This window comes from Macaca thibetana, chromosome 14, assembly GCF_024542745.1.
Source record: "Macaca thibetana thibetana isolate TM-01 chromosome 14, ASM2454274v1, whole genome shotgun sequence".
Taxonomy (NCBI): domain Eukaryota; kingdom Metazoa; phylum Chordata; class Mammalia; order Primates; family Cercopithecidae; genus Macaca; species Macaca thibetana.
The window spans coordinates 52,994,875-53,019,937 of NC_065591.1; the positions used below are offsets into that span (position 1 = coordinate 52,994,875).

General features: G+C 44.1%; 1 protein-coding gene across 2 annotated transcripts in view; it reads right to left on the reverse strand.

The window, feature by feature from the left end:
- PARVA (parvin alpha) overlaps window positions 1-25,063 on the reverse strand; it is a 161,758-nt gene that overhangs the window by 69,102 nt on the left and 67,593 nt on the right. The window lies entirely within an intron of this gene.

Genomic DNA, 25,063 nt, shown 5'->3' on the forward strand with positions numbered 1-25,063 from the left:
CTCCATCTCAAAGCCAGCAGTGGTGGCAAGGATCAAATCCCTCTCACTGCATACTCTAAATCTCCTCTTCTACTTTTAAGTTTCCTGTGATTATATTAAGCCCACCTGGATAATCCAGGCCAATCTCCCTATTTTAGGATCAGCTGATTAGCAACTGAAATTCCCCTTTGCCACATAAAGTAACATATTTACAGATTCTAGGGATTAGGGCATGGACAGCTTTGGGAGAGTGATTATTCTGCCTACAATAGCTTTTTCTTTTAAGGGAACAAGTTCTGTTCTTAATACTCACCCTTCCCTACAACATATGGGTTCACTTTTTTTCCAATGTGAGATTGCTAGAAGAAAATGCAAAATCTGCACCCCTCAACCCAGACCCTTAAACATGAGAAGTTTTATTGCTTTTAACGAAAAGGGTACTTGTTTCAGTGGTTATATGTGGCTTCAGGTAAACATGGGAGCCAGCTCTTGGTGGCCTCAGCAGACTGTTGGGGTCTCACCACACTCTCTTGTACTTGACACAGCTGTCTAGTCACCAAGGTTGACATACGGCCCTTGGAGCACAGCCAAAAAAGGGAACTTAAAGGCTGGTGTTGTGATGGGAGCTGACAGCAGGACCTATAGTCCCAAGTCCTACAGTTTCCACCCATCTTTGTTTTGGTCTGTTTCATAGGCTCTGCAGAGTTGGAAGTCTGCCAAGCAAATGGCCCCTAGGCACTTATTCACTGTTCAGCCAACCATGTGATGCAGCTGCCCTCCAATTGCTTGTGGGCCCAGAAGGAGATGGAAGCACCATTGGCTGGCTTCAGGCAGTCAAAAACAATCTGAGTTGAGGTCCCAAGTAAGCCACAGGAGTTAAATTTAAACACAAAACAGGCATAGAGGGCCCAGGGAACAATATTCATCACTGTTCTTTGTCTTTTGCCATGCCATATCCTGTTATCTTTTCAGATTGAGAACGAGAACCATTTCCTTGGTTTGAAAGTCTGCTCCTACTTAGAGCAGCAGTGCCATGCCTTTGTGCATGGGTGCGCATCTGTGCATGTCCACATGCCCTAAGCATTTGTAACGGCCTTGGGAAGAACACAGAACTTGACCTGGTAAGCTGGCTAATTACATAGGAAACGTAGACACAATAAGCCACCTAAACCAAGGACAGCCAGGGTGGAGCTGGCATTACTTATCTCACAGATTCATAAGCATGTATGGGCATCTCTATTCATCATCATACATGCTTATGAATGGGCCAGGAGATGGGCCCTGGAGCCATGAATACAAAGACAAGTACCTGCCTTCCAGAGCTTGTTGGTTCCTAAGGCAGCCACCTTGGTGGCCCTCAGAGCCCAGCACAGTGCCAGGCACCTGATAAGCACTTACTAAGTACCTGGAGGATGTTTTAATGTGAGAGGGGGGGACACTGCATCCCACAAACTGCAATGAAACATGCAGGCCCTCACACAGTACCGAACCAAGTCCTGAGAGCAGCGTACTCTTCCAGGGCGGAGGCAGCAATAGAGGAGCGTTTTGGAGCCGCAGGCTCTCAGCAGAACCCTAGGCAAAGGCCACGTGGGCACAAGAGGCACCTGGCGAGGCTTGTCACCTCAGTGGCCTTCATCTTCATGCATCACCGAAGTTTCCTCTCTTCATCTCATTCTCTTTGGCTCTTTGGCCTTCATGTCTATGTCCTTCTTATTCATGAATCCTGAACAGCTAGTCATTTATTTTTGCAGCGGCTCCGTGCTGCTTAAAAAGTGCCACATCAACCACTAGTCCACTGAATTCCTAAGAGGTAACCTCCTTGGAAACAGCTCTCAGTGGGGCCAGTAAGCAAACAGACATGCTGTGTTCTGGTTGGATCGGATCGCTGGTGGGTTAATTCTGGGTTTGTCTGAAGAGTCAGCGGTTTACCCTGAAAAGCACTGTTTGTGGAAACTCCTGTGACCGATGATGATGATGGTGAGAACACACAATTGTACGTCCCTTGTATCAGGAGCATCAATATAACACTTTCTTTTTTACATGTATTAACGCATGTAATCTTTGCAACAATCCAATGAGTAGGTACTATTATTATCCTCATTTTACAGATGAGGAAAACGAGGCCCAGAGAGGTTATATAACCTGAGCAAGGCCACACAGCTAGAAAGTGGAGCCAAGATTTGATCCTGAGCCAGCTGGCTGCAGAGCTCTCACATCCATAACACTATGCTATATGTTGTCCCAGTTTTATGTAGCAACATTTGCTTTTTATATGAAAATGTTTCGTCCATTAGGCAGAGGAAATGCTCCCCAAACACAATGCATATCTCTAAAAAAGGCCTGAAAATACATATCACGCCATTTTTGCAAACCACATTTGTTGTGAAGGCATGGGAACACAGTCACTTCTGCATTCCCACGTAAAGCCAGGAGAAAGTTTAATGGAGAATAATCTTGCATAAGCTAAGCCCTAGGGGTTGCCTGGTCATTCTATGGAGGCTCAGCCCCTGCAAGGACAGACTAAAAAGGAGGTGATATTTGAGCAGTATTTTTGTTTTCAATAATGGTTGATTTTTTTCTGACTATAAAAGAAAAATATGCTCTTTAAGATAACTTGGAAAATATTTTTAAAAAGAGAAAATAATCCTACTGCTTAAACTCTGTTAACATGTTATATTTTTTCACAAGTGTGTCTATGTTTTATACATAGTTTCAAAACATACTGGGTTCTATAGCCTGCTTTTTTCATGTCATATAATCTTGTTATATTTCTATATGCCATAAAAATATCACTTTAAGTAGCTTCTCAATCTCTATTGAAGGTATACATCGTACATAACCATTCTGTAACTGTTGAACGTTTAGGTAGTTTCCAGTTTTTGGAAGGGGATAGTTGAGTCATTTCCCAGCTACGAAGGGTGAGTGGGTTGCTCACAGGCAGACCAGCAAGGAATGTGGGGCCTCTGGGAACTCGTGCACAGTCCTACATGAGACTTAGGGCACAGGCTATATTCTTTCTTCTTCTTTTTTCTTTTTCTTTTTTTTTTTTTTTTTTTTTTTTGAGACAGGGTTTCTCTCTGTTACCCAAGCTGGCGTGCAGTAATGTGATCACAGCTCACTGCAACCTTGACCTCCTGGGCTTAAGTGATCCTCCCACCTTAACCTCCTGAGTAGCTGGGACTACAGGCATATTCCACCATACCCAGCTAATTTTTGTATTTTTGTATTTTTTTTTCTTTTTTTTTGTGGAGACAGGGTTTCACCATGTTGCCCAGACTGGTCTCAAACTCCTGGGCTCAAAAGTGCTGGGACTATAGGCTCAAGCCACCATGCCCAGCTGGCACACGCTATATTCTTTGTCTTTCATGGAAGCCAACATCCAGAAAACTTCAGTGACTTCCCTGAAAAGATCCCCAGCAGGATGATTCTAACAGTGAGTTGTCTCCTTTCTCCGATGTCTTAGTTTGGAGTTGCTTGAAAGCAGGAAAGAAATCCCAGGAAAGGAAAGAATCAACAGAGTATGACAGACCCAAGAAGAGACAATAAAGGTGGGTTTCTAAGCTGGTCACCTGTAACTGGGTAACTGGGTAACTTAATCCCCAGTAGGGCTCTCTGAGAAACTGCAGAAAGTGTCTCCAGGAGACTTTCCCATTAGTTGAGGTTACCCCCAAGGAGCTCTCTCTCGCCACACTTCCAGGCTGTGCAGAGTGCAGGCTGAGGGGGCTTCAGAAGCCAAAGCCTTGAGACAGAAAAGGGGAGGTGTGAGAAGCTGGCACCCTGCTGTGTGTACCACAGTCTCCCACAGCTGGGCTGACACAGAGGGGTTAGGATATGGGGTGCACAAGCATCTGCTGTGCCCACCCAGAGAACTGGGGGCCAGAGTCTTTCTCCCCTTTCCCCAGGAGAGAAATCACAGGAAACTGGCCAGGAGTTAAGAGAGTATATTTTTAGGAGCATATCTGGGAACAGAACATGCTCTTTTCCTCCAAGGAAGAAGCAACCAAGAATGAGCAGGTTGCAGAATCCGGTTCCTTATATATGACGCTAGGCCAAGGCCATGCAAAAACAGACATTTCCTCAGTCCCGACTCTATGGCAAGCCTATGCTGAGATGATCAGGACGTCATTCCTGTCCCTGGCCTGGCTCTGGTCTGAGAAAATGCAGGCCATGCTGGCTGGGCAGCTCATTCTCAGTAGGGTATGACACTGTCCTGAGAAAACTCCTGGGGCCAGATCCTGTGCGCGAGGACTCTCCATTCATTATTTCATGCTTTACAACTCTTCTGGGAACAGACACCTTTCTGGAAATGGGGCTGAAGTTGTGGAGCTTGTGCATCATGTTAATACAATCATGATCACAGCACTGGGGAAAGCCAGTGACCCCTTCATCTGATGGAATGGGGATTTGTAAAATGTGCTCATTCCTTTTCTCCCAGTCTTACACAATGATTGAGCACCTACTGTATACCACACACTATTCTAGGAAAGAAGGAACCCTGGCCCGAGGAGCTCACAGTCACGGTGGGCTGAGGGCCAACTCTGGCCTCGCTCCAGTGATGAAGGAGCACCTCCAGGTGAGCCTCACACCACCACGGGAGACCAGGGAGGGCTTCATGGCGAAGGCAGTGCCAGACCTTTTTGTGGACAGATCTCTGCTCTTCTATCTCACTCACCACAGTTTGCAATTGTGCATCTGTGTGCATATCTGAAGGACACCTGTCTCCCCCACTATTTTGAGTAGTCCAAGAGGACTGAGGCCTTGTGCACCACTGTCCTGCCAGCACCTGACACACAATATGTGCTAATGCATATTTACTGAATGGATGAGGGGTCTGTCAACGCTGTCGCTGAGCAGTCTTCCCCTTCCAGCAGAGTCCCACATCCAAATACACAGCTCTCCCTTCTATACCAGAGCCAGGACGTTAACCATCAGAGGGTCTGGGCTTTAAGAAGAGAAGCTGGAATGGGGAAGGCTGAGGAACTGAGGCAGCAATGGAGGAAGCAGAGAGGGTGAGCATGTGTTGGTTCTGAGAGTAGGGGTTCAGGACACCGACTGTGAAGCATTTTTGCTTATAACTTAGGCCTTTTCAGCATGAACGACTAAGCCCTGTCGGCAACTGGAAATCTGTGGACTACTGCATTGGAAACAGCAAAACATTGCCAGTCACTGTGCAGCACAGACCCATTGCAGCACCCTGATTTTTTTCCCCTAAACTAACAATTCATGTTGACAGCAAATCTGTACAGAGAACCTATTAAAAGAAATTGTAGTAAATCGAAGATGCTTTAACTGCCTGTCTGACGTTCTGCTGATTGCATGCCTGACACTTCCACTATAGCTTCCTTTTGTACAACCTTCCATTTGATTCGATTCAATGGATAATTATTCAGTCTTGACTGTGTGCAAGGCAATGTGATGGGAGCCTCATTCCAGTTGCATCTTCTAGGCCTAGGGCATAATTTAGCTTGTACACAAAAATAAACATGCACAATATAAGCAAAGAGTGGCAAAGTCCATAAGAAACTATAAAAACCCTTTCAAAGAAGATAACATTTTACCCATGTGAGCAAGTGTGGGGTAGCTGGTACAGACTCATTCATTTAAATGTGCATTTGACAGCACTGCTGACCAACGTTCCCAGGTCAGGCCCTGTGCTATGTCCTGGGGTAAAAGGGATGAATAAGAACCAGCCCCAGAGTACAGCATAGTACTCTATGGGAGCCTGGGGGTATCACTGAAGTCATCTGAAAGTGGAAATCAGGAGGGCCTCACGAGGGAGGAGATGCTTCATTTGCTTCTTAAAGGGGATTAGGAGTTCACCACGTGAAGAGGGAGCAAGACATACAAAAGGGCTGGAGACATGAGAACAGGGAACATTTTTGGGAAGGCTTGCCGGAGGGTAATGGAACTGTGGAGTGTTGTTAGAAAGTTAAGTCAAGGCCATACAAGCCAGAACATACCAAGTATGAGCTTAACCCTGAAAGCAATGGGGAGCCACAAGATACAAGCAGAGTTTTGGAAGTCTGTAGGATGGCTGGGAACAGGTTCCCTAACGGATCCATTCAAGCAGAAGTCTTCATAGGATGTATACTACCCTGATGACACAGTTTGAATTAGCCTGGGCTCTGGAGAAAGGTAGATCTTGGATTAATCCCAGCTCTGCCTATTACCTAACTTGTTCCCCCTTTAAAATGGGAATCATGACACTTACCTCACAGGTTTATAATGAAGCTTAGATGACAAAGCACATATGAAATGCCCAGCACAGTAGTGCATGCCTTTGTAAGCATCCTCTAACTCTTGGTTTACCCTTTCCCTACCTTTTCGCAGTACATGCCAACAACACATACAAACTAGGAGGGAAGGAAGGACTGCCCAGTGATGACCTAGTGGAATAAGAATGATTTGGCAAGCCAGCAGAGCTCAAAAACAAAGCTGGAGGAGAATTTAAGAAATTATCATCTATCTCCTTGTCTTGGGTTTCAAACAGATGCAAAGAGACAGCAGGGTGAAAAAGGGACTAGAAAAGGCCCATACAATGCTTCATGACATTAAAGGACATTTTGGAACAAGTGGCATGGTGAAAGTACCCAGGCAGATTGGAAAGGAATATTTTATGAGTGTTATGGAGTCTGGAAGCTGGACACCTGAGGAAAGATGAAGATAGTATGGTGATGGCCTGGGGGCTGTAATGGGTGGTGGTGCTGATAGTGGAAACTGTGTTGAGATTAAGTTTCAGAGGTGGCAAGAAGCAGAAAAAAAAATAGTGCTCAATTATCACAGCACCTGGACTGTGGTCTCTAAATAAATATGAATGCTATTACCCACTAAAAGCAATCAGAGCTCCTTGGAGAAATGGCTGATTTTAGATCTAAAAATATACAGAACAAAAAACATATGAGAAGAGCCTGGAACCAGAAACCAGTAAGCAATAGATTTCTACTAGATAGAGTTGTATCAAAGAGGCTTCCACTGGCCAAAGACAGAAAAATTTGAGCATCAATAAGGATATCAGCAATGGACCAAAACACATAAAAAATATTTAAATCCATGAGTTAATAATGACACTAGAAAAACAATATATAACCCATTGCTAGCCACCTCTAGAGGATGCTAGGAAACCCACACTCATTTTGAAAACTGGTAAGTAAAGGGAAATAATCTAACATTTATCCTATCTTTCTAAATCGAAAGGTATCTCTGGCTGGCCAAATACTTAATAAGGAAATGTTTATAAAGTATTTCAGCTAATAAATGATGACAGAATGCATGAATGACAATGACAGTATTACCACTTGGAAATCCCTAATGGATTAATTATCTAGGCAATGATCATCAATAGCTCCTAATATCACAAAAAGAGAGACAACCAGAAATAATGCTTCCCCACCCTCCCTGAAGTGACACACCACCATCAGTCCTATATCTACCCATCAGTTTTTGGGAAACGGAGGGGTCAGAGGAACATGTTAAATGACACCATCAAGGTACAAGTAGCAAAGTCTAGACTGTGGAAAACTCTACAGGTTTCTTTAACAAATATATTTTATGGCAGGATGTCCACCAGCTGCAATACATGGGCCTTATTTCAATCTTGATTCTAACCAGAAAAATAATGAATAATAAGTTGGGCATGTGACTCATGCCTGATGAAACAATCAAAATTATGAGACTGAATAGCTGAACATGTTAAGGAATTATTAATTTTTTTAAGTGTAATATAGTGTTTTTTAAAAAGGATCCTTCTTATTTTTAAGAGCTATAAATATATATGCTAAATATATATGCTAAAATGATATATTTGGTAACCACTTCAAAATAATCTTCCAGCAGGGGAAGAGGATCAGATGGGAAGTGTGAATGAAACCAAGATTGGCCATGGATTGATTGTTGTTGGCTGCTGGGTGCATTGGGAGTGTATTACACCATTCTACCTTTGTATTTGTTAGAAGTTTTCCATAGTCAGAAGTTCTTTTTTAATGATACTTTAGAACTGGATTGTGGGGGTAAAGCAGAAGCGACACATAGGCTTGTTTTGTAACATAAGGAGGCAGATCAAGGCAAGAAGCTTTTCAGACTCAGAATAATGTCCATCTGAAAAAAATATTCAACTAACATAGCAAGCACAGATTACTATATTTAATATATAATGGCTTTACTGCCAAAATCCATAATGAAAGTCTATCAAAGCCCCTAAGGAAAGTCAACAAATTACATTAAGTGGCAATTTGTGTAAAGAAAAAAATTATACTATTTAGTCAATATTGGAGAAAATATCCATCTCCACTGGTCTCCACTGAAATGTAGGTGAAACAGTGAAAGGGCTCTTTTCTATGAGTAGCAGCCCAGGGTCCTCTTACCACCTTCTTCCCTTCATATTGGCTCCACACACTTCCTGGATCTAAGGGCAAACACCGGCTCTGCTGAGGAGCCTCCAGGGGTTGCTTGTGACCTCTGGATTGCTCAAAGTCTCCTGCTTTCCCCCCAAGTTACTGTCTTCTCTGGCTGTGACCTTCAATACAAATGCCTTCCTGGAGGGGGCAAAGGAGTAGATTTGTGGTTTATACATTCATCCATTAGGAAGGGGCTGCTAATCTGTGATGACAGCACAACAGATCCCAGGGAGATGCTGTGTCTCCCCAGTACGTCTTCAGGGGAACCAAGAGGGCTCACACACCATGGCCATCCCTTGGGCTCCACTGTGGCTATAGGTTGCTTAGAGCCACCACGCTTTTTATTCCTTTATTAATTATGTGTGTTTTCAGAACCCGATCAATGAGCCCAAACCCATGTAACCTTTATTTAACCTGTCAAAATCTACAGGAAGGCATTTCAGCTCAGCCATCAACCCAAACATATGAATTTTCAAAACCATATTTAACCTATGGGTGGAATCTGAATGGAAAATCTTGCCAAGAACTTATGTGCACATCAATAAAACCCACCTCAGTTTCTGTTTTAATCTATTTATTCCAAACTATATGGGAGAATTGGAAAGGCCTATTAGCCTTTACTGATTAGGAGCTCTTACAGTAAGATACTTGTACTTTTCCTATATCCGTCACTAATCAGAATGACAACACCCTCTCTACTCCAGCTATGGAGTGGAGCTGGCTGTCAGGTCTTAGGAAAAGCAAGTAACAGGCTCATAGCTCACAAAGGCCCAAAGCTTCTTTGTAATGTTTCAGAACTCACGATTATATTTACCATTATGTAGGATTACAGAACAGCAAGCAGTAATCTTAGGTAGAGCTATTCTTCCATAAGTCCTTTACTCCTTCATTTCTTTGTTCATCTTCACCCCCTTCCCTCCTATCTCTAAATATCAGACACCCCCACCTACCCCCTATAGCTACCTCTAACAACAGTGCCACAATAAGGCAGGCCAGGATGAAATAAAAACCCTTCAAATGCAAGAGGAGGAGCACTCACCATCTCAGAAACTCAAACCCCAGAGACTAGCTGGGAGCCGGCCAGGGTGCCCCCAACAAAGAATCGCTCCCACCACAGCACATTCAACTTTGTCCAGGCTCTGACCTACCTTGAGGGCAAAGTGCCCCGCAGCCCATGGTCTAGGATTTCATGGCGATCATGGCATCTTCTGCTCAGAGCTGACCCCCTCCCTGTGGTTTCCTACACCCTTCTGCTTTCAGACCAACTGGAGGTCTGTGAAGCTATAGGATCTTCTCAAATGCTTCCCGAAGAGAATGCCTCCTGCTCAGCACAACTCTCAGCTCAGTGCGTCAGTTGCAAACAAGTGGCTGCCTATATAATTTAATACGATGCCACTGGAGACTCACAGACCTGCTGCAAAGCAAGCAGGATTCTGCCTCTGGCCTCTTGGCAACCTGAAATCTGAAGTGCCTGCTTGTTTCTGCTCATTCGGGGTATATACTTCAAGTTACCTGTAGAGCAGGGTAGGGGTGAAGGCTGGGCTGGGTACTCAAATGCTGGGGGCTATTGAGAAATGAGTCTCACCTGGGGGATCTGAAATTTCTTAGCTGACTCACAGACTCAAGGTCATGGGGATCTACAAAGGCAGAGGCAAGTTGTGGGTATAGCTGGGTGACCCCAAGGCCACATTGGACACAGAGTGGCTATGCTGTGCTCTTAAAGCTTTTGCTCAATTGTTGTGGGGAGAGCCTGTCCTATCAGATGAGATAACCTAAACCAGATCACAAAGATCTAACTACTAGTTTAGGTTGTCTCACCTGATAGGACAGGCTCTTCCCACAGGAGAGGAGGGTATTTATATACACTTTTCTAAGCACAAGTGTGGAATCTTAGGCATGCATTAAGGAAAAGAAGAAAACTTTCTCATTTTTGAATAACTGTCATTCTGGTCCTTTGGCTTTGCTGGTTGGTTGGCTTAATGCTAAGCCCTGCCTGGGAGGCAGGCCCTGGAACCGTACACCTGTTTCTGCTTGCAGATAAGGCAGGGAGATGAGCAGCACTGGCCCTGGGCTAACTGGATTGCTCAGGTGCTAGGACCAATTCATCTGCACCCTGTTGGAGTAGCCCTGCAGGGACTCAGGACTGGTTCCCAGGATGCTGGATCTTGGGGGACTCAGCAAGGATGCCAACCACTGTGGTCTGTCCCCCAGGACCCTGTGCCAAAGTCACCTGCCTCAGGGGTGGGGAGAGACAGCAAGGGGGCAAAAGTGGTCTTGCTGAGATTCAGACCTAGGGAAAGTCACTTTGAAGGAGGCACTGTGGCTAGAATCTAGCAGGGGACTCTTCATTCCTGCTGTGTCTGACCCTTAAGACCAAGGTGTGAAGTGTTCTCAGAGGGCTGCAGAGGTGCTCAAGGATGCTCAAGAGCCCTGGAGCTACACGTGCATATTCCAAGGCAAGGTACTTTGTGCACCCAAGTGAAGGGCAGGGTTAGGTCTGGGTGAACTGACACATAGACCTTCCTTGTTTAGTCCTCTTTAGATTGATAGCTTCTGATGATAGATGAAGGGTTTGTTTTGTTGGACTGGGGCAGGAGGGTGGTGGTGGCAGGAGACTATCTGGGGTACTTCACCCTTTTGGAAAAGGACAAAACTCGAAGTCTCCACAGATCCCCTAAAAGCCTCAGAAGGAGGAATCCTGGGATGTAATTACTGTGCTCCCCATGATCATTTGAAAAAGGGGCTCTTTCCATAACCATCAGCTTTATGGTGATTGTCTAAGAAGTACAATATTCTTCAAGGACCCAAAGGCTAAAAGGCACAGAGTATGCAAATTTAGCTAACATTCTTGGATTAATAACTATTATGTAACTGTTAAGTTGAGCCTCTTGCACACATTATCTCATTTAATCTATAGGAGGCAGACTTTGTAAAAATTAATTTATGTCTACCTACTGACTAATGCATTAGAGTATGTAAAAGAGGAGTCTAGAAATAGCACTGTAGGACTGAACTAAAAGGTTTTGATTCATGGCAAAGGAAATTTAATTAAAGCATGTAATGTCAATTACTGTCATTCATAATCATATTATGCCTCCCCAGAAATAATACAGATATAAAAGTCTAGAGTTACCTGCATGTTTGATACAAATAGGATAAAATTATCTAGGTTCTGAAAATATCCAGATATCAGACAGAAAAAAAAAAAAGCATCTCTACCTAGCCTCATGTGTCATCAAATTTCATTAGGTAGGGACGTGAGCATCCAGCAGCAGGAAAACCCTTCCCTCCTCTGAGAGCAAGTCATATGGCTTTTGAAGGTGCCTGAAAATCTACGGTTTAACATAGTCATGAGCTTTTAGCTGCTAGAGATGAGATGCTCTCCTTGTTTTGACAAGCTCCTAGGAGAAACCAGAGAACTCTCAATAAACTTCCACCAGTCTGGGGACCCTGTATAGTGATAAGGACCAGATCCTCTCATGGGCAGTTTTGAGGTCCAGTGGAAAGAAGGAGCCACAGGAAAGCAACTGGGCAAGAAAAACGCAGCACATTGACCAGGCCACAGCTAGGCCTCAACTGGTCCATCCAGGGTGTGATGGTTAATATTGAGTGTCAACTTGATTGGACTGAAGGACACCTAGATAGCTGGTAAAGTATTGTTTCTCGGTGTGTCTCTGAGGGCGTTGCCAGAGGAGATTAACATTTTGAGACAGTGGACTAGGAGAGGCAGACCTGCCCTCAGTCTAGGTGGGCACCATCTAAATCAGCTGCCAGCACAGCTAGGATAAAGCAGGCAGGAGAAGATGGAAGAGCAGACTTGCTGAGTCTTCCAGCCTTCATCTTTCTCCCGTGCTGGATGCTTCCTGCCCTCAAACATCAGACTCCAAGTTCTTCAGCTTTTGGACTCTTGGACTTCCACTAGTGATTTGCCATGGGCTTTCGGGCCTTTGGCCACAGACTGAATGCTGTGGGTCTCAGACTGACCCACCACTGGCTTCCTTGCTCTTCAACTTGCAGACGGCCTATCGTGGGACTTTACCTTGTGATCATGTGAGCCAATTCTCCTTAATAAACTCCCTTTCATGTATGCTTATATCCTATTAGTTCCGTCCCTCTAGAGAACCCTGACTAATACACATGGGCATCCAACACCCTGAGGCTTCATTCTCTTTTCCCTTAATCACTTAGCATATGTAGTATTGGCAGACCCAGAGCTGAATAGTGGGGTTACCACAAGATCCACCAGATCAGCAAGGTCCTTGCATTCTTTGGATTACAGTGCAGTGGGGAAAACAGATATTAATCTAAGAAATATACAAATTCATAAATACAAGCAAAGTTCTACTGAGGCCTAGTTTCTGCATATCTGAAATAGATTTAGAGAATATCTATTCCATGGGGTCGTGGCAAAGATGAAATGAGTCAATATGTACAAAGCTCTTGACTTAATAAAAATTCTACTGGTACTACTACTATTATTCTTATTACTAATGAGTAGCTTCAGCTGCTACCAGATGTGTGACCTTGGGCAAGTTACTTAACTCTCTCATGTCTCAGTTTTCTCATGTTATGATTTTTCCATAATGATCAGTTTTAGTAAAATGGGATAACAAGAATTCTTCATGAAAAAGATTAAATGAGTAAATATGCAGGAGGGGTTTGGAACAATACCTGGCATATGGTAAGAATCTGATCAATGTTAGCTGCTAGTGGTGATTATTATTTTGCAAGAATCTGGGGAGTAGAATCCTAAGACAATACATCAGCTCATAATATGCTTACAATCTAGCTCAGAGTTTCTCAACAGAGGCATTATTGATCTTTGGACAGGATAATCCCTTGTTGTGGGGGGCTGTTCTGCACACTGTAGAATGTCTAATAGCATCCCTGGCCCCTACCCGCTAAATGCCAGTAGCATTCCCCCACTCCCACAGTTGTGACAACCAAAAATATCTCAAGACATTGCTTAGTGTTCCCCAGAGGAGAGGCTGGTGGGAGCAAAGTCATCCCCACGGAGAACTACTGATCTAACTGGGAAGTACCACATACAGAGAGGAAGAAAGAAGAATGCGGAGCTAGAACCTGTGGTAAAAGAGCAGCAGTAAGTCCATGAAGGGAGCTCATTGACAGAAACAGGGAGGCTTCCTTAGAAGACAGGGCCTTAAATGGTGCTTCGTGACCATTTTAAATGTATGTCCCGCCAGGTGCTGTGGCTCACACACATGTAACCCCAGTACTTAGGGAGGGTGAGGCAGGCGGATCACTTGAGGCCAGGAGTTTGAAACCAGCCTGGCCAACATGGCAAAACGCCATCTCTACAAAAATACAAAAATTAGCCAGGCATGGTAGTGCACACCTGTAATCCCAGCTACCCCAGAGGGAGGGTGAGGTGGGATAATCGCTTGAGTTGGAGAGGCAGAGGTTGCAGTGAGCTGAGATTGCACCACTGCCCTCCAGCCTGGGCGATGGGGAGACTCTGTCTCCAAAAAAAATAAAATAAAATAAAATAAAATAAAATAAATAAGTAAATGCCCCTTTTGGTAAACATAAAAATCTTTTTATTGAGATTGAAATTTCAAAACAAATTAAACATCATGCCTAAACCCAAATTAAAGCAACTATTGTATAGTGAATATTATTTTCCATTACAAACAGTTCCTTCCTCTCACTAAAATTCTGATAAATCTTCTTAGCTAAATGTCAACTCACAGTGATTTAAACAAGCTGGAAAGAGATAAAAGAGAGAAGGGAGAGGGGAGAGAGAACCTAGGTCATCCCTGAAGAACTTGAAGAACTTTGGAACAACGTCTGCTGACATCTCTGGAAATGAGTCTAAATTTTACCCAAGTGGTAGCGAGTCTGCTTTCAAGATAGACAATCATCCCTGGCTTCCAGTTGTTGTATCCTATTCCATCCCCTCCCCATGACATGGACCAGCTGACCCTCAGCTGTAACTCAGTTCTGCCTCATTTTCTAAGATCCATCTTACCTGAGGCTGACTTGGGCTCAACAGCATCACTGTCTGATCCCAGGGCACTGCTTCATTCCAGTAAACGACAGTTCTAATCCATTACCCAGGTTCTTATCACTGAAGTTCTCCCTTGGTCTCTGTTGATGAATCCCTGTCCAAGAATCTGCTGGGCACCCCATCCTAGAGAACTGCCAAGCACCCTTACCCAATGTCTGGAGCTACAACTACAGGGTGTCCTAAGCCTGCCTTTCTGGATATCTGAGCATCATCCCATCTAACTGCTGCTGCACTCATCTGCCCATGCAGACATCCTACTACTTTGTCTTGGATCCTTCTGTGTTGCCGTTGAATCTCAGAAGGATCAGCCACTGCTGCACCCATGCTGGCTAGGCTGCATCTTCACCATTAGCGTGCAGGCCAGCAATCCCAGTGCAATCCTAGCCTGGTGGAAGGGTCAGGTCTCTATGACCCCCTGCCTTCCTCATTCCATCTCAGGTAACTGGCCACGCTGCAACATGACCAACAGCAAATCCCAGTCTCTGAGTTTTGGTTATCTCTACTGTAAGGTAGTTTAATCAGACTGCAGCCCTGCACGTGATTCAATTGTAATTTATACACATTATAAACTGAGCACCTCCTATATGCAAGATACCCTGACAGGTGAGGGAAAGAGAGGAGAACTAATCATGAAGGTTTATTTTGTACCAGACATTGATTTCTTGCTTTACACAATTATTTTAACTCATAACAAACCCAAGAGGTAGATATATCATCATTAACATTTTCTGTATGGGAAGATTAAGTTCAAAGAGCCAGCAAGGCATCAGTCAGGGCCCTCAACAGGAGTCCCACTGACTTCAAACCTCATGTTCATTCTCCGACACTGGGAGTGGTCTTTTTGATGGGTGCCTGGAACGCTACGAGGTTTTTATCTTTTTCTTTCTTCCTTTTATAATTGTGATAATATATTGGGCATCTACCTTCAGAGTTAGTGACTGTACTCAGAGTACTCATACAAACTGCTCTCAGCATCCTCTCCCAGTTTTTTCTACTATTAAAATTCAGGTCACACAGAAGATGAAATGTGGAGTTCTCCAAACTCTCTCAAGGGAGCTGAGTACAAATAATTATTATAACTTTATGGGAGCTGCTGTCCCAGTGAGCAAGGCATGAGTGAGAGTTTAATTTCCCAGAAGGAAGTCAATGTACCCATACTGACTGGGACCATATCTGCAGGGCTGGGGCTCGGCAAGGTACTCTGGTCCCTCTCTCTCTGCTGAAGACATGAGGTATGCCAGGGATTGCCCTGGGTGAGCTACACACCAGCCCTGATGGGCTGCTGTTTATGAAAGGGACGTGGGGCAAGGTATTCGAAAACTTCACATTTGCATAATGAATTATCTCCTCTCCTGACCCCACCCTCACTTTTAAGATTAGCACTTTTAAGGCTTTAAAAATACGGCCAAAAAAAAAAATACACTAGAGATTATATTGGCTTTTCCTTACAGTGAGGCATGGCAAGGTTGTGTCATTAGATTGATCTTTACATGGATTGACCTGAGCAATTTTATGGTCAAGTACAAACTGCTACATTACAGGGTTTGAGTAACACATAGATGGAACCTCATCACCTGTTATAGCCAGGTGCCTGGGCATTCTCATCAGTCACATTTAGGACACAGAGAGGAGACAGAGAGCCAAGCATATAACACAGGTCTGGAAGAAGTTACTCATCCTGCATGGGATTTTTTCTAAAGACACAACCAACATTTACCCTGAGACTTAATCTATAGACTTATAGGAGTCATAGCCATGTTCTTAATTTTCTCTATTTTTATGGAAAACTTGGCTACACTGAGAATGTATGAAACCAGCAATCATGAAACAATAGGCCAGAAACCACAGAATACACTTTTACCACAGGAAAGCAATGAACTGCAAAATTTCGACTCATCTGATCCTTATAATTGGACAAAGCTAGCTTTCACATGATCACAACCATTACTGCTATATTACTGTATTTTTGTCACTTAATATTTAAAGTGTATCTCTCCACATACTTACAAAGTGAACCTATTTGATATTTTAATGATAATATAATATTCATTTATCCTAGCCTATTTTAATATATTTAAGTCATCACACAATTTGGCCATTGGGTTGTTGCAGTGTAGGTAAAACTATATAATTTTTTATTACCTTAGGATATATTTCTAAAAGTAGAATTGTTGGGTCAGAGTGGAGGATTGATTTGGTGATTTTTTTTGCATATCATCATGCTGTTCTCTAGGAGGGAAAAAAAATTATACCTTCTTGAGTGTATGGGTGTATCTCTGCCCATGTTAGATTTTGCAGGCTTTTTTTTAATCTTTGATAATGTAGTAGGTGGCAGTGGTAACTCACAGTTGTTTTAACTTGAACTTATTAACTTACCTCCCTAGGATTTGTGTACAGTTGTGTGAATTGTCTACTCATATCCTTTGACCATCTGTCCAATGAAGTCTTGATTGGGACCTCTCAGATTTTTCTAAAACTCCCCCAAAGTGTTTGGACATTAAGTTTTTAGATGTCATGTTTATTGCAACTATTCCCCAATCTGTTGCTTCTCTTTTTACCTTTTTGTTGATTTTCTTTGTACAAAAAAGGTGTGTGTGTGTGTGTGTGTGTGTTTTTAAAGTAATTGAACCCGTCAAACTTGTCACTGATAATTTCTTCAGTTGCTTCAATAGTCAGAAAATTGTCTTTCCTCAACAACTGGGATAAGAATACTATTAAAAAAATTAGCTCTTTAAACCATCTGGCATTTGTTGTGGTATAGGGATAAACTGACCATATTTTCTGAATCAAAAATTGGAACATGTGATCTGACAAATGCCAGTGTTCTTATGGGTAAAATGGGACAGAATATTTGAAATTGAGACTTTCCTGGAAAATTAAGGACATATGGCCCACATATGTATGGAGCAAGCTGTTATTTTAAACGTCCCGCTTTTTTCAGCCCCTGTCAACTCTAAGCAACAGAGCTTTTTAGCCTAAGGTTCAGTGTCACCCAAGTCCTGAGCCCAATCTTACGAGGGCAGGATGAATGGCAATAGGGCCAGTCCTACCAGAAGGAAGGATCCAGAATTAGTTATATTGCAAAGAGCCTGGTATTTGCCCCTCTAGATCCATGCCTTCCCACCTTGTTCCCTGCTCCATGTTTTAGTAGGCACACTTGCTGTCTGTCCTCAGCTTCCATTAGATCAATGGGAAGTACCCCAAGAAATCTGGGAGAGAGGAGAGAGACAGTCAGGGTATTTATGTCCTGATTCCCCTGCTGTGAGGCCACCATGATCAAAGGTCATAGGCCTTGTCTGTTGGATGGCCCTCCCCACACCACTTTCTCTATCTCTGGAATTAGTAACTATTCACATCCCTCCCATTTCAGGCTTAGGAGTGACAACAGCTCCCCACAGTTCCCAGCCCCAGGACAGAGTACACTTAGCCCATTCCTATGTGAACAAACCCTTTATTAAACTGTACTTACGTTAATCAATTGGAGTGTGCTATGGTGTGCAGTGGGGACCCTGCCTCATACACCCAGTATCCAGGCTGCCTCAGTGAACGAATACATATACAATCAGAGTTAGTTTTCCCCAGACCCCATCACAGTTGGCTCTGTGCACACAAGGGTTAAAAGTGTAGTTCCTCCTAGAAGAACAGCCCTCCCCTAGACCACTGTCTACTTGGCTACTTTGCCAGCCCCTTCTTCACAGGACAAGCCCTCTCAACTCCACCTACTGACTGCAGAATTGCTACACTCCAGATAGACCACCAAGCACAGCGATCCAGCTGCTCATGCTGACCTGAAATCCTGAATTTCAAAATTGGTTCTACCCTGTCCTAGCTGCTTTCTTTTCCCCTAGGCCAGGGCTGAGGTCTCAGCATGCCTCTGGGTTCATCTATGAGGCAGTAACCAGTGGCTTCTTCCTTCAGGGGCAACAAGAATAGCAGAGATTATATAATGCATTTAAGATAAACTGTCTGGGAGGCTGAGGTGGGAGGATCACTTGAGGCCAGGAGTTTGAGACCAGACTGAGCAACAACAACAAAAAATTTTTTAAATAGCTGGGTGTGGTGGTGCATGCCTGTAGTTCCAGCTACTCAGGAGGCTGAAGTGAGCAGATCACTTGAACCCAGGGGTTCCAGGCTGCAGTGAGTTTTGATCTTGCCACTGCACTCCAGCCTGGGCAACAGAGTGAGACCCTATGTCTCTATTAAAAAGAAGAAAAAAAAAGGACAGGAAAGAAAGATATACTGGGCTGAGTATTATACATAAGGATTGGTTCAGTCATTACCATGAATTAGTGAGTATTAATTGTCTGAACTGCCTGTTCTGGCCCTCATCTTTATGGGCTATCCATTTCTTCTGGGCCCTTGAATTTCGCTTTTGGTGCTCTTTGGAAGACTTTGCAATGCTTCCACTGACACACCTCTTACCAACAGCACTGCCTGATGCCCTCCTGTGTGTTCCCATTAACAACCTGGATTCCACTTCTGCCAAATCCTTACCAACTGGGGCCAACATCAACACGCCCCTCTCTGTGAGGAAACCATGAGCAAAGGGATGCTGTGGGGGTGGGTAGGAAGCTGCAAACCTGCCTCCCTGAAGCTGCCACATGGTGTCTGAAGTGAGGACCTCAAGATTCAGCTCAAAAAGCATTCATGGAGCCAGGTTCACTACTACAAAGGCATGTTGAAAATGACAATGAGATAGTAAGGCAGTAAAATGGGAGCACAGACAACAAGCAAGTGGTGAGAGGACTGGTAAGGCTTTGGAAAAGAAGCAGGACTCAACCTAGAAGTTGAAGGTAGAGAAGAAGCAGCAAACCCAGATGCAAAGTCTTCAAAGCAGGAATCAGCAATGGTGGCCATATTGCCTAAGGGTACGGGCAAAGGAAAACAAAAATTATGCTACACCTGCTTCCATCCAAGCACCTCATGTTCCCATCTGATATCCACTAGGCTGCATTTCTGAATCCCCAGAGCCTAGAACATGGTTGAGCAAGTATCAGTAAAATAAAAGCATGAATGAATATACTTAACTCTGTTATTGCCAAAAGCCAAGAGTTCCGTAGTTCCTTTGAATCCTACATCTGCAGGGGAAACAGGTCACCCACGAGAAGAATTGGTGTGTGACAGATGCTTTTAAGAAGTCAAGTTGGCCGGGTGCAGTGGCTCACGCCTGTAATCCTAGCACTTTGGGAGGCCAAGGTGAGCGGATCATGAGGTCAGGAGATGGAGACCATCCTGGCCAACATGGTGAAACCCCGTCTCTACTAAAATACAAGAAATTAGCTGGGCGTGGTGGCACACACCTGTAGTCCCAGCTACTCAAGAGGCTGAGGCAGGGGAATTGCTTGAACCTGGGATGCGAAGGTTGCAGTGAGCTGAGATTATACCACTGCACTCCAACCTGGCGACAGGGTGAGGCTCCGTCTCAAAAAAAAAAAAAAAAAAAAAAGCCAAGTCAGCAAACGTTACAAAAGACCTTGATATAGCATCCCAAGTTGCCCCATGGCTTTTGGAAACTGCCCTTATTCATTTATTGTATCTGTAGCAGCCTCTGCCTTCTACCCTTCTGAAGCTTCATGGGGAGGCTCTTTTCCTCTCGGTCCTCATGGTGCCTGGATTCTCAGTGAGCCTGGTGAATAGATCATAGGGGCTCTGCTCTTAGGCTGCACTCCTAAGAGCTTAGTCAATGTACCTGTGGACAGCCAAGCAGTGAGGGTTTTTTTCTTGCGCCTGAGTCTTCTGCCTTAGTCTTCTGCCTTATATCTCCCCCACCTCTTCCCCTCTTTAAACCAGCCTCAAGCTCCTAGTGTCACAGTTATTGACCTTGAAAATGCAGTCTTTTGCTGCATTCCCAACACCTGTCTTGGGCTCCACATACCTTTTCTTCAGGCACTGGCCATCCACCATCCTAGGTTAGAGTCTCACTTTCTTCCTATTAATAATATCAATAATATACCTTACATTTGCTTAATGGTTTCCAAAGCTTACATATGCATCTTATTTAACTCTATAGCAATCCTGCTAAATAGGTATTGTGATCTCCATTTGACACTGAGGCTCAAAAGAGGTAAGAAGTTTGTTCAGCTGGACAGCAGCAGCATCGGGCACTGCCCAAACGTCCTCCCTGTCCAGGACTCCTTGCTCTCAATCATAGTTGCTGCCTCCCTACTTCTGACTCGCTCTGGAGTATGATTAAGTAGAGCTGATGGCCTCCTGCCTCCATGCTGCTGAACTGGTCCATGTATCAAGTAAGGTTTGGACTGGTAGGCTACAGGGGGCAAGGCCCCTTCCAACTCTGAGTCTCTCTGACTCTCTAACCCCACAATCCTTCAATCTGTCGGCAATTTTCCACAAAGCAACCTTCTCCCTTCAACTCCCCCCAACTTAACGCATGCTATTTTTTGACACTCAACTATTACTATACATTTTGTGGAGCTAGGCAGTGAACTGCATAGCAATTCCCTATCTCCAATTTCCTACAGCGTTGTGGAAAATTGTGTTACATTGGGCAAATGAAAGAACTAACAGCAGCAGGGGGAAAAGTCATTAAAATGTAGTCGTTTTTGTTTAATCCTGCCTCCCTCAGCAGATTTGGTTGGTGACCTCTCTCTGAGTCATGAAAAGGCTTTAAAACTTGCTTTGATTTATATCTGTAGGAAATAGAGTTTACATCTTGCATTTGAATTTTTTTTTTTTTCATTCTCAAACCATACTTTTTTTCCCGTCTATGTGGAATTTCTTGATGATACCTCAGGACAAAAATATACATACATAATAGCTTTTCGGCTTTATGGTGTGGATTAACCACAACCACTCATTTCAACAACAGCCTGGAGGTTTTAAGCCAATTACCCCCGAATGTATTCTGTGAGATTTAGCTGGGCGGTCTTCTCTTGGTCAATTAAGTCATGGGAAAAGGCTCAGGATCACCAATGATCTAACTTGGAGAGTGATCCGCAAGGAAAAGCAATTAAAAAAAAAAGTTTTCTACCAGAGTATAGAGGCAAAAATTTTCATTATTTTTGGCATCTGAAGCATGGCAGATGGTCTAATCTTTTGCATCTCTATAGTCTGAACTCAATTCCAGAGGAAAAATTAAGAACCACAATTTAGTAGAGGTCAGGAACATAAAATTTGTAACTTCAGCCCCACCTCCACCCCCAAGGCTGGGGCCTCTGTGGATTATGGGCTGTTACTCTTTAGTTGTAAGAAACAGAATCCCCCTCCCCTAAGCTAATTAATTAAAGGAGATTGTTTAAAAATACAGTGGTAGGCAAAATCCCTTGCCTTAAGATTTCTGGCTCCAATCCTGGGACTGTGAATGTGATGAGATATCATGCCCTACGTTAGGTTACCTGATAGAGGGATTATGTAGATGTAATCATGGGTACTAGTTTTGATTTGAGTTACCCTAAAGGAGATGATCTGTGTAAACCTAACCTAATCATTCTTACCCTTTAAAAGCAGGTAGCAGAAGAGGAAGTTGGAAAGACTTAGTATGAGAGGGATTTGTTGTGTGGGTGATTCTCTGTTGCTGACATGGAGGGGACCTGTGGCAAGGAGCTCAGAGTGGCCTCTTGGAGGTAAGAACAGTCCCTGGCCAAGGCCAGCAAGGGAATAGGGACTCCAGTCCTATAATGCAAGGAAACAAATTTTGCTGAGAACCTGAATGAGCTTAGAAGCAGATTCTTTTCCAGGGCCACCAGATAAAAACCCTGCCCAGCCAACACCTTTACGTCAGCTTTGTGAGATTCTAAACAGAGAACCCAGTTGAAGCCACTGCACTCTGACCTACAGAACTAGGATACAATACATGGATTGTTTTAAGCTGCTAAGTTTGTGATAATTTGTTATGCAGCATCAGAAAACTAACACAGATTCCCAGCTCATGGGCACAGGAACCCAAATGTGGCCAGGCCCCAGTGGGAAGGAGAGAAGTCCCAAGGAAGCAAAACCTCTCCACCTGTCAGGGGCCACTGGACCCTCTCCCTCAGCTTCTCTTTTGATCTTGACCAGCTTCCTACGCTTATCTGTGATGACACATGACTGCTGGCCCCAACCCTAACTGAACTCACTGGGCCAGCACTAATCGCTGACCAAAAAAGCCACTGTGTCCTTAGTCGAAATTCTGAGAATTCTGAATGAATGGCCAGTTGGTTGTTGGCCATTTATTCATCCAACAAATGTTAACTGAGCATATACAATGTGTTAAGAATTGTTCCAGGTGCTGGGGATACAGCAGTAAACAGGATGCCTTCCTGCTCACAGGGAGTTTACATTCTAGTGAAGGAGAGAAACAATGGAAAGGCAAACAAGGAAACACGCACGCTACACCAGCAGTGTGACAGGTTGTAAGAGAAAACAGAACAGGGTGATGGGAATAAAGAGAACCAGGAAGTGCTATTTTTAAACAGGTGGTCATAGGCCTCTTTAAGAAGAGTTGTGCATAAGGAGGATTTGAACAGAGGCTGGAGTGAAGGAGCCAGTTATGCAAATACATAGAGAACATTCAGGAAGAAGAAACAGGAAGTGCAGAGGCTTTGAAATGTTAATGTACTTGGCTCACGTAGGGAACAAGAAGGAGGCCAGGGCAGCTGGGGCAGAGAAAGCAGGGGGAGGAGGATAGCAAGTAGGGTGGGAGGAGCAGCATGGGCCAACACAGGTAGGGCCAATATGGGAAAACCATCAAGGAGTTTACTGTGAGGTAGTGACATGGATTGCTGGTCTTCGATCAGAGATCCAAACAAGATCTCAAACATGGCATCCCAGGCCTGCCCCTTCAGCTGGGCCTCTGGGTGCCATCATTCCCAAAGAATGGGGGTGATGAGTGAGTCAGGCTAGACATCTACTTCATGCTCCCATTATCACAAAGAACAACTTTGGTTAATTCAATAATGTCTCAACCATCTTTGATTCAAGCTGGAGGACTGAATCAAAAGGGCAGAGTCCACAGGAGGTAATGGAAGGTCAGTGGTAAACTAAGGGACAGTGTCTATACCAAAGGCTCCTTTCTACAGAGATAGCTGGGCCCTCTTTCCATCTCTCCTGCCATGTACTTTGGGGGAAGAATCAGCAGAACCACTAGCCAAGGGGTTGTCCCCTTCCCCATTCACCCTCATATTCCTAGAGAGATGCATCCAATCAAAAGAACACAGTCAGCTCAGAAACCATGAGAGGGACTCCAAAAGAATTACTGTTCCTAAAGTGCCCCTGGGATCAGAACTAGTGGTCTCCTCTGCCACTTTCCCAAACCAGTCTACTGTCCATGCCAAACACAGTCTTATTCCCGTATCATTAGGCCCTTCTGAAGACATGAGCCATCCTGGGCACTACAGTACCCACCCTAACACCATTCTGCCTCAGTCTTTCTCTGAACTGGCTGGGGCCAATTTTTAATCCCAAAGGGCCTCTTTCTTCCAATCCTGGTTTCCAAATTTTCCTGGAATTGATCCAACAAATGTTTATTGAGCACCAACCTTTTGGCATTGTACAAGGCAGGAGGGGTTTAAGCCCTGAGTTCAAAATCTAATGCTGCCACTGACTATCTTAATTTGGGCAAATAACTCCCTGAGTCTCAACTATGAATAGGAACAATAATACCTACTTTAAGGAGGTGTTTAGGGGTTAGGAACAATAAAAGTCAAGTCTCTAGCATGAAGTTGGAGACAAAGTAGCCCTTAGTGGATATTTATTGAATAAATGAAAAAATTAATGAATGCTATGTTTGAATGTCCCCTTCAAAACTCTTGTTGAAATTTAAATGCCATTGTAACAGTATTAAGAGGTGGGGCCTTTAAGAGGTGAGTAGGCTACGAGGGCTCAGCCCTCATGATGAAATGAATGCCATTACTGCCGGAATGGATTAGTTATCCTGGGAGTGGGCTCCTGATAAAAAGGATGAGTTTGGCCTGATTTCCTGTCTCTGGTGTGCTTGCTTGCTCTCTCATCACAGGATCAAGTAACAAGAAGCCCCTCACCAGATGAAGCCCTTCAATCTTGTACTTCCTAGCCTCCACAACCATGAGCCAAAAACCAGTCTATGTATGGTATTCTTCTATAGAAGCAGAAAACGGACTAAGACAATGAATGACAAGGTTGGAAGTACATTTGATGACCGGATATTGATGAAACTCCATGATGAATGCTTCAGCAGAGGTACAAAGTCACAGGGTGAATGGGAAGCACTGAACAAGTTTCCACCTTTCCTTTATACTCTCTCTCCGCCTCCCCTGCACATTCCCCACAGGGGCTGCTCAACCTGATTCTATCTTCAGCTTCAGTCTCTTCCCAACACCATCTGACTCCTTCCCAAAGGAGACTTGGACACTAAGCACAGCCTTGATGCTCTTTCATTCCCACCCCTCACCCCAACATAGCATCATCCCTATATCTACTCTCTAAGTATGCTCTCTCAATTCAATTCATGTGAACAAACCTTCACTGAGCACCTAAGATGTGCAAGACAAAGTGGATATAGAGATGAAGAGGGCATGGTCTTTACTCACAGAGCTCATATTCTAGTGAGAAGAACCACCAAGATGGCCAGTTCATACACTGTGATGATGCTGGCAACAGAAATATGTCCAGGGCACAAAGGCTAATTAATCTCTGGTAGGAGGCTTAGGAGGTTGTGGGGGATGTAGGGAAGAGAAGGCTTCCTGGAAGG